Source organism: Varroa destructor, unplaced genomic scaffold (genome assembly GCF_002443255.2).
Source record: "Varroa destructor unplaced genomic scaffold, Vdes_3.0 BEIS01000006.1, whole genome shotgun sequence".
In the NCBI taxonomy this organism is placed as follows: domain Eukaryota; kingdom Metazoa; phylum Arthropoda; class Arachnida; order Mesostigmata; family Varroidae; genus Varroa; species Varroa destructor.
In genome coordinates this window covers 24206699-24222195 of record NW_019211459.1, presented here as the reverse complement: position 1 = coordinate 24222195, position 15497 = coordinate 24206699, and the positions used below count along the sequence as shown (strand labels likewise).

The 15497-nt window shown below is 38.5% G+C and overlaps 1 long non-coding RNA gene across 2 annotated transcripts in view; it reads right to left on the bottom strand.

The window, feature by feature from the left end:
- The window catches only part of LOC147755012 (uncharacterized), a 30652-nt gene extending 16276 nt beyond the window's left edge, over nucleotides 1-14376 (bottom strand). The window contains exons 1-2 of one of the 2 annotated variants that reach the window (XR_015330730.1): nucleotides 13534-14376; nucleotides 6552-6577 (exon numbers count right to left, since the gene is read on the bottom strand). This is a non-coding gene — a long non-coding RNA (uncharacterized LOC147755012). Of the gene's footprint in view, nucleotides 1-6551; nucleotides 6578-10436; nucleotides 10958-13533 lie in introns of those variants that run through there. The other variant, XR_015330731.1, reaches the window with a different exon arrangement.
- Between the last annotated feature and the right edge of the window lie 1121 nt (nucleotides 14377-15497).

Sequence of the window (15497 nt, the reverse complement as noted above, 5' to 3'; positions counted from 1 at the left end):
TCGTATATTGCTCGTTTTTTCTTCGATAACTTAAGAAATGGGTGACCCGTTAAAAAATAACTTCTTAACGGGTCACCCATTTCTTTTCTTTCTAACTTTTTCCAACTGGTGAATCTGAATCCGATCCCAAAGTGTGATAAGCACCTATCGTACTGCCCATTTTTTTTCTCGAATACGATGATCGCTTTAAGTTGTTAATTTTATTATCTGGTTTTACTAAATAAGTCATTTTAGAATTAATATGAGCTACCTCAATGCTAATGACCACGATCGTTAATTACTTCGCAGCCTTTATACGTTTGGACCGAAAAATAAACTGCTCCGTGCAGACGCCTTCTTAACCCACGCATACACCAGTGATGAATGACAGGCCATCAAGTCCTATTGTCCGAAAACTTGTTAGAACGGTAACATAAGTGACTCAACTTAAAGTAACTCGTGCGTATTCTCGATGTTGGCGAACGTCAAATGGCGAAATCGAATATCGCAATAACGCATCTATGTAAAGCTGCAATACCTACATTCTCACGATGTGTTGTCTCGTTTTATGGGCAAAACCAGCGCACACCGTAGTGTTGAAAACTGTAGCTCTCTACCTATAGACAGATGAATTTTTTCTATCAGTTTAGTGTAATGGCTTCATATTTTCCGACAATGGACTGATAGGGCTCAATTTTCGTTGACAAGGGTAACTAAAATTCTTTAGAGTACACACGCAGTCACTGGGTGTTCTGTTGAAAAAGATTTCCAGCGAGAATTGAGGATGACTACATTTTGGCCCAAAAGTGAACTCACACTAATGTACGGGTATGATATTAATTCTATTCTGTAAAACTAACAACAAAAGTGAAAAAAAAAACGTTAAGCAAAATAGTACAAATATTCCATTAAATTTTTACTTTCACTTTAATAATTATGGACGATCTTATATGACCTTAGCCCTAAAACCTACATGTGCATTTACCTAGCTTCACTTACAAAATGTGATGCTAAATTGTTTATGAGCGTAAATAATTTTTTTTAGTTAGCTATTAAGGACGGGTCTTAATAGTGAACTAGTTGAGTTTGTCTCTAACAGATCGATGAAGTAGTATGGTAATAATATTTCATAGTAACCATTTACCAACGCTGAAATGTCTACCACTAATCTTGTTTACGATTAGTTAAAATTTCAAATACTGAGAAGTTCCATATCAGAATCACATTTCTTATGTAGAACTTCATTTGAAATTCTCAGTTTGAAAATATAATTCTCAATTGACTTCTCGCTATCGCAGATCGACCAAACTATGCCCACGTGCTTTTATAGAGCAGCCACATTGCAAAGATCACAATTTTTAAATGTTTTAACTTTTTATATTGCAATATCTATCTTGCTTGAGTAATTTCAGTAATATTGCATAGTGAATAAATATGCAAATGCAGTAAAATGGACGTCGCAAAAATCATTCTACACTATTTTACGTTTTTCTTCGGTGAATACGGCTGGAATAAGATTAGAGGCTAGAATTCCCAGGTAGCTAGGTTCAAAATATGTAATGCACTTTAATTCAAACCATAATGAGCTCACTTAGATAATCTGGAACCCCACCTAGCGGAAAAAAAGTAATTGCGTGTTGATGCCAGTGAGAAACAACGCCATGCGACCCGATATGAATTAACAGTACTTAAGTTGCAGGTAGATGTAGGAGCTAGGTTTGCGTTTGGGTATAGAGTTCGAAAGCGATTTCGTATCTGGTGGCATTTGGATGCTTACTGAAGTGTAAACGTCGTACCCAATCAAGTCCTAGATACGGGCATGTCCTGCCTTTCTTTCTCTGCCGATCAGTATCTGTTTTGTATCTTCTTGTTGCGAATGTAGAGGTTTGCTCGTGATAGAAACCAATCTAAGTTCAGTAAACAGATATTAATTAAAGCTATTATGCATATGAGCTGGCTGCTTTCGTACGTACATAAATTACAATAGAATATATATATATATATATATATATATATATATATATATTACATTTCCTTTACATGAACAAGAATCCATAAATAGTATCCCACATATACTGTACACTTTCTAACGAATATTACAGGATATGTAGTAGAGGTCTACATTGCTATTACTTACTACATGTTCATGCGCATAACAGATGACAGCGGCGAGTAAACTAGCTTCTATCTAGCGGTAACCCTAAAAATGTTGCATGGTTTGTTGCTTTATAGTGGGACTTAGCTGGTGCGTGATGCCATAAAGCACCCGTATGTTACGCACCCCAAATTCATCAGGACCTATCTCGAGTTCTAGAACTGAATTTCTTTCAGAAATTTTAACGGCGATATTAGAGCACAGTTTTTCCGAGCAAGTGTCCATAACCTAATTTCGGTTCATATATGAGTATATATATGTATATACGTACATCCACACAATTCAAAGACACATCACCGAGAAGCAACTGCAGAGAAAGCACTTCTTACTAAAAAATATGTGTTGAGTAGACCTGAAAAAATTAGATTTGTTTGGTTAATTTAATGATAAAACCAGAATTTTGCAAATCTATAGCGCGCTTTTCAACGCTGTCATGTGCGAGTTGAAATCTCATTCATAATTCGTTGGTTTCACCGGGTATAGGAGTACAACATTACCAGCGTCCGTTATCGCACCGTACTTCTCAGAGCTTTCGATGCTTAGCAGAACGAAATCGAAGTAGATGTTATCCATGAAAGGACCCAGCACCACCCTGGGGAGTTCGCAATGTAGGTTTCCGTCAAGTTACATTTCAGTCGGCGATGACCCAATACACAATAACGACCCATCAGATTGTTTTAGGACCAATATTTCATTGAATCATACATACATCAAGCACCCTATCACATAAAGCGTCGATCAATTTGTTGACAACGTGGACACATAAATGGTTCGTGAGCTCCAGATTGCCGTTAAGCATAATACAAGTCTACTGGAGACTTATTACCAACACTCTGGATTTGATTTAACAAAATTTGAATTGATTCCCGGTAAAAATATTTAAGGTCTCAAAGTAGCTATCGAGTCAGCTTTTTACGGCTGTCCCAAACACCAAAAAAAATAACGGAACCAATATGTCGGAACGATGGGCGCTCTGTTTGTCTCTCGCTCTCTCGTCTTAATCACGCTGGCTTTTCTTTTTTGCTCTTTTTGGAAAGTAAGCTGTCCCCTAAATAGTCCAAAGACGCCCACCATGCATCCCATTTTGAATAATTCTTCTCAAGTCATACATCCGTTACTGCCTGAGTTGAGCATTGTTCCGGAGAGCTAGCCCTTACGTCGAAAAGAAATGTCTTGAAGTCCAAGTCAAACGTAGACCGCCTCAAAGGTCAAACACCCAAGTGTTTTTAAGGTTAACGAACACCATCACAAAAAATGCTGTCTGCTTTACTGTTTAATAGCCTTAATAGCCTTCATTCTCTTAATTTCAGCAACATCAACCGGCGCCTTCGAAGTAAACAGATTTTTCTCGACCATAGATGTCTTTAAGGGAACCCAGTAGAGCCGCTATTCGAATGCCAATATTAAAGGCACACCGGTTTAGTTCGTCGACTCGGTGTTTGTGTGGGTTTCATACTGACATTCTCTTCTGTTTGGCGTCTGACCAGGGACAGTGATATTTGTTTTACCATGAATTGCTCCGATCAGTCACTATAAACTAGATGGATTTATTCCAAGCCCTTTCATTTTTCCCCTACAGAAAGTTTCTGACGCGTTGGGTAACTTGGCTTGAAGTGGTATATCGTTTTGATATCTTTGGTTTGGCAGTTCAGGCATATTCGACGAACTTCAATAAAGCTTCTTTGAGGCCGTTCTAATTTTCTTTAGAAGCCTTTCGATTCTTCACGCGGGGAATACGGGCGTTTCCAACAAAATAACGCTCTACAGGGCGTTGTTCTACAGGACAAATCGACACTAGAGATTGTCACAATCTCAATTTTTTTCCAGTCTGCGTCCGTGAGGTACTCGTGTACGCGGTTCTCGTCCTTCAGTTTAGTGGATCTTTTAAATTTAGGTGTCATGGTCCTAACAAAATACTTCCTATATCGAAAAGTTATCCGAAAACAGGATAGTAATCAGGACAGATAGGAATTCTTAGAAAAATCGAGCGAGCTGGATGAAAAATGCACAGAATGGTCCTGTGGAAACGGCCAAACCACTAAACTAAAGCCGGCCAGGTGGCCGCGTGCCCGATTTCTCCGAGGGTATAGATTATGAAAGACGAAAGCAGGAATATCGAAACCACAGGCCGAATTATCGAAAGGTTGGCTAGCCTCACCGTGACTGTTATGACCGATGTCAAGTCGTGGCGTTGATTTCCGGCGCTGAAGCAAGAAATGGAAATGGGAGTTTGCAAAAAACAGTATGTGAAGATGGTGGTTGGACGCGAAAGTCAAATCAGACGAGTGCCGTACCTGGAGTAAGCAAACAGACGTAATCAACCCGAAGTCGCTAAATCCGTGGCAAAACACTTCAGCCAAAGAAGACGAGCTGCCAGTGGTGTTCTTTTCGTAACATATTTTCGTTTTCGCGTTGGCCATAGAGTTGGGCGACCCCGCCGACCATAACTAAAGAAAATCTTTTCAATCATCTTGATGTTTTCCTAACTGGGCCTTCGCATCGCTTTCTTAAAGTTAGTCGGGTCGCCGCCAAGGCCTAACAAATAACGTAGGAAGTGTCTATCCCGCTGTTTTTTACTCGATGGGGACTGGTGAATAGCCCACTAAATAGGTATGTATATGCTATGGAAAAGTAAGGGAATTACACATTTTGCTTTCGTGTGTGTCGTGTCCTAAAGGGGAATTTTTTTCTGTTTTATTATTTTGTTCCAATTTTGTCTCCTTTTTGGTAATTTTTCGTTTTCTTTTTGTTGCAAACGGTCATATATTATAGATTTTTGGTTCATGGCTTACCTCCGGCTTGGAGTGCCTTATAGCTTCCAGTTCTAGAGCCGTTTGGACCTCACTACTACGAAACCTGTGGGGTAACCAGATTGGGCCCTAGCTGTGTAATTTCCATGTACTCCTCCGGCTTTTTCTGAAAAATTATAGCATTTGTTCTCTTTTGCAATTGTTGCCTTCTAAATTAGGCTTTTAAAAGCCTAATATACCAGATCATAGCCTTCGTCCTTCATGCGCAGATAGATACTTTATTGTGAGGAAGACCTCTGAAAAGACCTTTTGTTCTGATGTTTGGATCCGCACATAGTTTTTATATTTGCCTATTCTATAAAATCCGTAATATAGGACATAGTTAGGCCTAAAGGATGCTCTATTATTGTGAGGTTTTTCCTGTATTATAGTAAGGATGTCATGACAAGGATGTAAAAGGATTATTAAATGAAATCACATCTATACACCTTCTTCTTCTCCATTAATGTATACAAATGAATGTGCATTATATATCTGCGTATAAGGTTACCCAAAAGGACTTTGCTTTGTTAGTAGGATGCTGCCGACCACGATTCAACGGCGTTAACGCCAAAAACATACAATTTAAAACTTGACAAACGCTTGACTGGGCTCCAAATTTACGATTAAATGCTGTTATTCGACTTATGATAGATAGTAACTCTAAGAAATAACTGGCACAAAATCTAATTTATCTTCTTCATAATACTTATGCGTGGAATTTTTCTAACAAAGGTAATCTCCAGCAAGAGACGCAGGCTTTTCCTGGTTCTATTGAGCCAACTGCTTAACGTACTATATGTGGATTTCTTATGAATATTGAATGTATTTGTGGAAGTTCATTAAATACGCATCTGAATATCCCACACCGATTGATAGGCCATACAGGCATAATTTAATTCCATCAACAGTTCTGCGACTTACTGTGCCATAAAATACATTTTTGAGAGAAAGTTCGTCGAACCCGGAACATATACTGAATACCGAAAGTACTTTTCTTAGTATTTAATAGTTAAAGTAAAAATGAATCAGTAGCCACTCTAGGCAGGTTGCTGTCACGCCGCGAGCAAGGTGTTTGACCGTTTACGATTGAATTATGACTTGAAATCGTATCGTAAACACACAAATAAGATTGATACTCTACCGGGGATGCGAAATTATAGGCCGGTACAGCAGTTATGTTGCCTTTGATTTTCTCATTTCAAGCCTTATGAACCTGAGTTTAAGTTAATCCTACCGAACTTCGATTAAACCGAAAGGCAGCTTCAAAATTATATAAGGTATAATAGAAAGTATACCGAGTTTGATAAATCAGGTTATCAGAGCCTTTATCAACGCGCTCAAAAAGCTTCAGCGCTACCCTTAAAAACTACATTTAATTTCACGTTACTGAAGATACTTCACGCTCGAGATATCATAGTCTACAATATGACAGTATACTAAATGCCTATAACAGTACGTATTAAATATAATATATGTCTTGTTAGATTCTATTTTTGTACGGCTTCATTTTGAGTATCACGTAGCGCTCAATCTAACTCGAGAGCAGTCTGTCACAACCCCCTCTGGTCCAATATCTTGCCAGCAACTTTTAGCTACCCATTTAAAAGAACTTGTCTTACCAGTACCTTGTTGTCATACTCTTCACAGGCTCCTAAAAGAAAAAGGTAGAAGCTTAGTTAAATTGACATTTCTTACATAAAAATGAAAGATCAACCTCAATAATAGAAGGGTGATAAGATCCTGAAGTAGGACCAAATTCGTTTTCCACAGGGATTCAAAGAGCGAACTTTAAAACATTTTTGTCTGGAGTCGTTTGCTAACGTCTAGAATGGGCTAATATTGATACGAATCAAACGTTACTGCCGGTGGATTGTTGGTAATAAGTTGGACAATTGGGATGCGTTCAGCTTCTACTAAAAGCCCTCGTAGGGGCTAGAAACACCTACCCGTTAGTTCGCTTTCTTTCTACGGCATAAAAAAATACATTGAGCGATTTAAGAACAATGTTTTGCATATCATAGAACTACCTCAAACGTCATTTTCTGAAGCAACGTTGTATATACAATATAGATATTAACATACGATTGTACATCTGTAATCACAAAACGAAGTTTCCACTGTTTACTTCGACTGCTTTATGCGTATTGGATGTTATATATGTCTCTTATTTTGTAGAAAGCCACAGATTTCGCAATCCATACATGCTCCTACAGCTAAGACATACGGTGCACACAATAGCTATGAATGTCCTTATAAAACTACCGCCTAAATCGTTTCCTTTTGTTCAATGGCTCTGTAGTCGGATAGTGGAAGACTTAAGGAACATAGAACGAGCAAACTAATGGCCGTTATTTAATGGTCAGCGGGAACACGGATAAGGTATTGGAATTGCGTGTGGCTAAGCATGAAACGTAAACTGCGGCCTACTAAGAAATAACCAGGGTTTCTCGATCCCTATTTCCTTCGGTCACAAAAAGGCTATTATTTTCAGTAGCTTCTTTCTGGCTAATTTTCCTATGCGGGCACCAACAATATAGGGGTCGCTCTCGTGAGGCCCTTGCGGGACCCTTGTGGAACTTCTTATGACAAATTTGTGGACTTAGTAGCTAATTTGTTGTCGAATAACTTCATTACGATAAGGCTGCGGAGGAAACGATCGCGTACTCGCGGTTGAGCCGGCCTATGCGATTGATATGACTGAGGTTTTCGATAAAAGACCGTTGCGAAATATTGTTGGCCAGTAGTCGAGCTCCGTTACGATTTACAACTAAAATGTAATTACTAATATGGCCTACCTACATCTAGGCGCGGCTGTCAAGGTACTACACCATCGACATCACCTCTATTTACATCGGCAGCGGGCAAAATAGAATATAATATATATTACATTGTATCGTCTAAGTATATTTCATAAATTAGTGCTTTCGTATTGTTTCACCTAAATTAATGATCACTCGCCCGCGTCACGACTAAACAGCATTTTAAGATTGCTATATACGCTTTGTGCATAGAAGTAAAAATGTGCTATGCTTCAGAGGCAAAGTCCATTAAAGATCTTTGAAGGTGGCATTAATGAACTTTGTCACACACATGTCAGCAATTGGCCATTAAAGCTTTGCAACATGTCTGAACAAAATCGGTTGCACACTAAAAATTTATGAAAGGAACTATCCCATAAAGCCTAAGATAAGTTGCGTTTTTAGCTCTAATATGAAGTAATGACGAAGAACTACTTTTTCATTGTCTGCGAAGCATGCTTTCCTTTGAAAACGCTTGAGGGGCTTGCCAAAGTCAAAGTTTCTACGCAGCTTGCTAAATTCGTTTCTCAGGTGCAATGGGTCGAGGATGCTCAATCGCAGTCCAGGCACGATGTAATTGATACAGCAGTATGAATGGTGTACAGGCTACGCGGTGCCAGAATGTACAGCACATAGTATGAGACATTTGAACTAAAGCAGCGGAACAGCCAAAGCAAACTGAGACAACTGTCAAAGAAACCTCACCAATTTCCGGAAAGAAACAGAATAACTTCAGTACAGCGGTGGGTTTATAGCGAGTAACGGAAGAATACCAATATTTTAGTGTCGAATAGCGAACGCCATGTGTGTAGTACGTATCATGTACGAAAGAATAGTAAGGCAATGAGGCTGTGTGCTCATATCCAAAAATGGGCGGATATATGTAAAATATCTGGTACTGTTCGTTACTACAAAGGTCGACAGCCGTGACAAAAAGCCCTATGAGTAGCCCACAGTTATTCTGAAAATCAGTTAAAACCCATATATGGTCTACATAGTAGTATGTTACGCTCTAAATTATTCTCGTTCTGTTACTAGCTTCATTTCACGTTTCCAACTTTCCCGTCATTGTACCTATTCGTATACATGCCTTTCCTCGTTACCTACTATACAAATTTGAAATCCGCTATGAGTGATCTCTGTAATAGGTAATTCAAAGCTAGGAGTTTGTCAACGGAGACCGTCCTTATTTATTTTTACTGGACAGTGAGTCAAGCGAAGATGTCCTATGCAAATGGCAAACGCCACTCGTAGTCGCGAGGATAAAACTGGAGGCCAGGGATTAGGGCCCAATAAAACTCCTCGACTAAAAACAATACCTTACAAAAAATGTCTCTAGGTAATATTGTTCAATGTATTGAAAACTGTTTAGATCATTTTCCTAATGTGAAGTAGAAGAACATTTCTTGTAAAGGAAACGTTAGCGGTTTTTAGGCAAACATTTGAACACGCCATCGATAAGACGTTGAAGGTAACGAGCCCATCAATATCCTTGCGTTGTTCTTGCAGATGCTGCGTACTGATCCGCAGTTGATCGAAATCCCACATCGTATAGAACAATAACGCCAATAGATAGGCCGCTTACTTATTTAATATTCACACGGAATACTGGCAGTGCTACCCATCCATTCCTAGAGGACTTCACCATGAAACCCTTTTAAATGAATCCTCGTGGTCTTTTCAGCCTTTTTGTTTGAATGATCAAGTTCAAAAAGTGTGAGAAGATAAATTGCTACTGGTGCTGTAGAATTCATTCTACATATTGCCACTTTCAGGATCTCGATACTAACTTCAATTTTTTCTTTGGAAAGCGATCCGAATCTCATCAAGATTTAGCGAATCTCCTAATTATAACTACAAACGTTTTTAGAAGTGAATGCCTTTTTCTTTAAACTTCCGTGTTTCAGGGTTCGTTTCATATATTTAGCCTGTATTTGATGTCCTCATTCGATTCATATGTATTAAACTCCAACTTAATCTGCCGTCAATGACGATACATATTAGCATGTTCACCAGCTTTCTTGATTTTTTTCTATTCTTTCTGAATACAGTATAAAACAGATTATTCTTTTGTTTTTTTAACTGTTATTCGCGTCCCGTATAATAGAACTGCAACGATTTCCATAAGATATAACAAACATTTCAAAAAGCCTGATATCCCTGGTGATTCTTTGGTAGCGTGCCAAAAATGTACCGTGAATTTAGCAAAAATCATTATAGATAGCCTGATCGTCTGAATCGTAACTCATCGATAAAAAGCAAATCAAGCTTGTTAGCTTCAATAAGGATCCCTAGAATCTATTGGCAGAAAAAACTAGCAAACGTTTTGAAATGCATTGCTTTCATATTTTAGGCTAATACGACCAGGTTAATGAACGCAGCTGAAGAAACTTCAAGGTGATTCGAGTTTTCCGGAAATTTTATTCTCAGCAAGCCTTCGCGTTTTTTTCAGTGAACTAGAACTCATTTACCGGTCAACCATAACCGGTTAGTATATATACTTGGTATTAACTTGGCTTGAAGAAATATAGAAGAATCGGAGTAATCTTAATATTTTTTCTCGAGGGTTGTAGCATTGAAATTTTTTGCTTACGCCTCCAAGGGGCATATTTTAGCGAAGTTTTACGTCGACGACAGTGCATCTACTCTTCAATGAAGTAGAATAAATAATACATATGGGATACCTCTTATTTATAAATTGTATTTATTATAAATACACACTTAAATCATATCATTTATGTATGCGTGTACTTAACTTTTGTCAGGTTGCCATAAAGTAAATATCGAAAGTAATGAGGAGGCTGCGGATATTTCCGTTCTGGAGATTTTCCAAGTTTTGCCTGGCACCCAGCTCGTGGCAACCGTTATTTATAGATCTTACATCTAACTTATTAATGATAGAATTTCATAGTACCATTCGCGGTGAAAAAGAGCGCCTTTTGCACCGATTCAGTGCGCTAAAGAACTTTCTATTATATCAAAGCGCGTCAAATAACTTTTTGATTTTATGAAGTAGAAAATCGTCATTCCGGTATGTATTAGATACACTTTTCTTTATTATTTCCACTACCAGCACTGTGGAAACATCCAATTAATTGTGTACTTGTGATTTACATCAACATCCTTAGCCGCGTCACCGGTGACTTCGTTGAAAGATCGATGATCTAACACAAGTACTATCACACCTATGTTTAGGCCGTGATAATAATCGAAATCACACGGACACTGGAAATCTGGAAAATATAGAGGCAAAAAAACACGGCTCGATTCCGTTTGTCCTCCATTCAGGCTATGATTAAAACGAGACGATGAAATGGTGTATTTGCGTAAAGTAAATACGCTGTGTACTGTTGAATACTGTGCCACACTTCGATGAGGTTCTTTAGGACCTTACAGCATCTGGCATCGTTAAATATTTTATCTTTGGGAAATATCTCATAATTAATAATGCCTTTACCTAATTAGCGTGAATTTAGTATGCATAATTATAATAATAATTGCTTGAGATATGGGTGCTGGCTAAAACTAGATTCGACAATTTCGACGATATCAAGTGAAGAAATTTGGTAAACGTTTCGCAATGCATCGCCTTCATTCTATGGTTAAGCATGATTAGCTTACTGAAGAAGACAGACGAAGAAGTACCGCGTTGAACAAACTTTAAGATTTCTGCTAAGTCTGTTTTGACAAAAAATCGGATAACGAATTACTTCAAACATCGTCCACTAATCGACATACAGGTGAAGAACAAGAGGGACATATAGAGCGGAATAGTCCTAATATCTGTAGGTTCGTTCGTAAAGCCATTAAAAACTCAGCTCGTCACACCGAAGTGCAGATTCCAGCTAACTTCGACAGCAATAGACACACCATCCAATACATTGAACTAACATTTCGAATAAATATTTTATAAATTATATTTGCCACAAGTACGTACGTAAATCTTATCATCTGTGTATGCGTGTGTTCAATTTACGATACACTTTCATGATGTTAATTTTAATACTAACAAGGTATTTTAATAATAATAATAAGGTGAAGGGTAACACAAAACGAACTAATTCGTTAGGTAGGTTTTTTTTGTCAATATTTCAGTTAATTGTTCATATCGAGCGCTTAGGAGATTTTTGAAGGAGCGCATAAAGAAGGAAGCCAATAGAGTGATATAGAAAGCTTAATCATGTCAACAGACTCTTCTAACAACAAAATACTCTCGTTCACTTTGAAGTGTCTATTTAAATTGGCCACAAGCCGCAGGCCGCCCACTTAACGAAAACACAAATGCTTCCGTTAAACGCCCCACAGTCCTTGCTACGGCAAATGCAGTGACCTGGAAACAGGTCAAGTAAGGGCCGGCATTCTAGAGAGATCTGACATGTTTATATCATTACCATTCCTGGAACGTACTGGGTACAGTGTGCTTAAATGAAACACTGCCTATCATCTAATCCCTAAGGACAGTATATATATATATATATATATATATATATATATATATATATATATATATATTGTAGACAATATACAATAAACAGGGGCAGTCGGCCCTTAGCAGCAACGGTAGAAGCCGAACAGTTTGATGACATACTCGCTAAGCGAACAAATCGTATGTTATTCGACCAGCGGACGGACGACGGACCAACAGCTACAGGTATTATTATTTTTGCGGGAAATATCCCAAAAAGATAGGGGGCCAATACCCTATTCCCAAGTTATCAACCAGCTATTTCCACTTGGGTGTCAATTATAAATCTCCGTCGAAAGTTTTCGTTAGAGCCGCTCGACCATATGAAAATGATGTCATATCTAAGAACTTGATTAACGAGCAGTTCTCAGGGGCAAAACCAAATTTAGTCAATGTTGAACCCCTTCTATTGAATAAATACGTTTAGCAACGAACAATAATTGATAATATCTCGTCTAGACATGCCTATTTCTATTGATACTCATATACGGGTTCGGTTTTAAATCCGTTGATAGATATTACGTAGCTACAAAATGCTAGACTTTTCGCCATTATTGCTAGATAGCATCTCACCAAAACGGAAACGAAAGCGACATAGAAAAATAATCTAACGTGTGTTAACTTTATTTTTATCGCTATAGCTGGGCGGGTGACAGTGTGATATCAGCCTTATTCCCTGGGCCGACCTGTTTCTTCTAAAACCCAACTAGAGATCCATTTAGCTGCATTCGGTGAATGAGAAGCCCAAAGTATGTTCGCCCTATCTATTGTAGGCCATGCACCGTATGTATCCATAGCGTACGACTAACAAAAAGGATGTGATATTTTGTTCAGCTTGACAATAGCCTTAGCCGTTTTTTTGTGTCCGTCTTGTTTCGCGCCAACTTGTCTCGAACCCGTCGAACTGGATAGCGAGGCATTTGGGAGATCAACAGAGATATTCCTTTCCTGGTATTCACTACAGCCAACCCAACTGGTAAACCTGTTCTACCTAAGCATTAGTTTCAAACTAGAACAAGACAATTGTACGTAGGTCATCATTCTGTTGAACGGACACGGCTTTCAGCTCTGTTATGCAGTAATTAGCGGAATAGTCATTTATAGATTACACGAATTAGAGACACAAAAAAAAATCTAACTGACGTGTTGTTACGCGTCAAGCTCAATTGTGAAGAAGCATCGGGAGTTGATGCACGGGATTATGGTGTTGATTTTGCTGTTAAAAGGGTGTAAACTTTATCAGACTATTACGACACGGAATTGTGTAAATGTTTCATTCTCAATAGTCCAAACATAGTTTTGAAGAATCAATTACTGTATATTATGAGTGAGATAAAAATGTACCATGCTTTATATATGATCCACACACGATCATACGCAACGATCACAGCACTTCAGGGCAAACTAATGTCCGGAATTCCACTCACAGTACAACTTCTGAATCGGCACTCAAACCAGTTTCTCCCTATCTGAAACAAGTTTCGATTATAGCAAAACGTCAACCTTTGACAGCTGTCCTCCTTTGGCCGTCGGCAACACCGAGTCATAGGGGTTAGATTTGGTTTCAGAAAAGCTACTTAGGACTGAATGAGATGAGCTGTGGCTCAGGACAAATTGTTGGTGACTTGTCGGCTTGCGCCGTATCGGGCGGCAACCGTAAGCAAACAGATGATCAAAAATTTGTAGAAACAAATATGAAATATTGCATCAACCGGCAGACATGTGATTTTGTTGATGTGAGGGTCTACAAATAGAAAGAGGCATAACTGTTAGTTTATCGTTACAAGCGGTACTGGAATATTGTTATAACAGCTACGCGACCGTGTGGTAAAGCGAAAGGCAGTAATAGCTTCGGTGTATCATATGGAAGACTAGAAAGTTCGAAAAATAGTATCTTGGTTTTTGCGATTGAGCATTTTAAGTCCCTCCTTCCCCGGGCCCCGTGTGATACTCAGAGAACGAAGACCGACAATGTTTTATTTTTAAATACTAGTACAAGTTGATTGATTAAGGAATTAGGGAATTGACGTCCTGTAAAACTTAATTAAAATTTCAGCGCATAGTTGAATAACTTTGAAACTTTGAAGCAGTAACAATAAGAGATATGGATTTGGCTGAGAGCTGGAATTTGGCAAAAGGAAACGTCATTTAGCACTACGATTGTAATATTATTGTCGAAATGGAGAAACTGGCCCTCACGGAAAAAAGGCGCTTTTTAAATTATCTATTTTTTTAAATGACAGAAAATAGGATTCCCTTCCCAGACTTATTTGCTAGTTAGAGTTCTAATCCAATAGAATTATGCAAAGCATCGCCGCGTAACCTTTACAATTAAACGATGTATAATTTCGTGTTATCTAATTACGTTTTATAGCATGAATGGTACTATTTTACAAGCAAAGCTCATGCTTTCTATAAGTACACGGTATTGTTTTGACCAAGTAGGAAACACGCCTAGTCGGCAAGTGTACATTGCTTTATTTCAGGAATGTCCAAGACATTTACAATACAAGATAGACTTTCCACGGTGCACGGGCGTACAATAGTGCTTTGAAATCCCTGCTTTATCGATATATGGCTGTATATCAAATCAATAATACAATTCCTATACTTATTAAATGACAAACTATTAAGGTTTCGCTGAGTGGATCCTTGTCGGCTCTACACAGGACGTATCTAGCACCAGTTGTTACACAGGACGCTATCTAGGATAATTGACAAGACAGCGAAAGGCCGCATATATTTCAGTTCGGTTACCTCCAATAGTGGTACTCCTCGTGCGTTCCATATTGCTCAGATACCGGCCCTATACTGTGTCGGGTAATATTGTGCGTACCTCGTTTAAAGCCAACTAATAGCAAAGCTGACCGAATTAACAGTATTTTTATTGGAGATCTTATTTGGACTACTGAACCCTTCATAGCCTCCCTAAACGACCGTAACGACACAATACCTAGCCATGAACCAGATCATTCGGGAGACTCACTCCGTGTGGCAATTCAGTGCATTAGTCGCATATTTATCATCCCAGACTCCGACTTATCAATATGAACTTTTATTTAGAACTTAATTTTAAGACGAAGTTGATTCACCTCATCCAACCGCTATTATAGGCGTATATTGTACACATGCTATCGAGTACTAACCTCTCCAACTGGCTCAAACATCAGCAAGGACGCCCCAATATTTCAAATACTTTTCTTTTTCGAAGCGATCACTTACCTCTTCTAAATGTTCATAGGCCATCAGCGCCACAGATTAGGTATTTTTCAAAAAATGCACTTTATTGATCCTAATACATGACGATC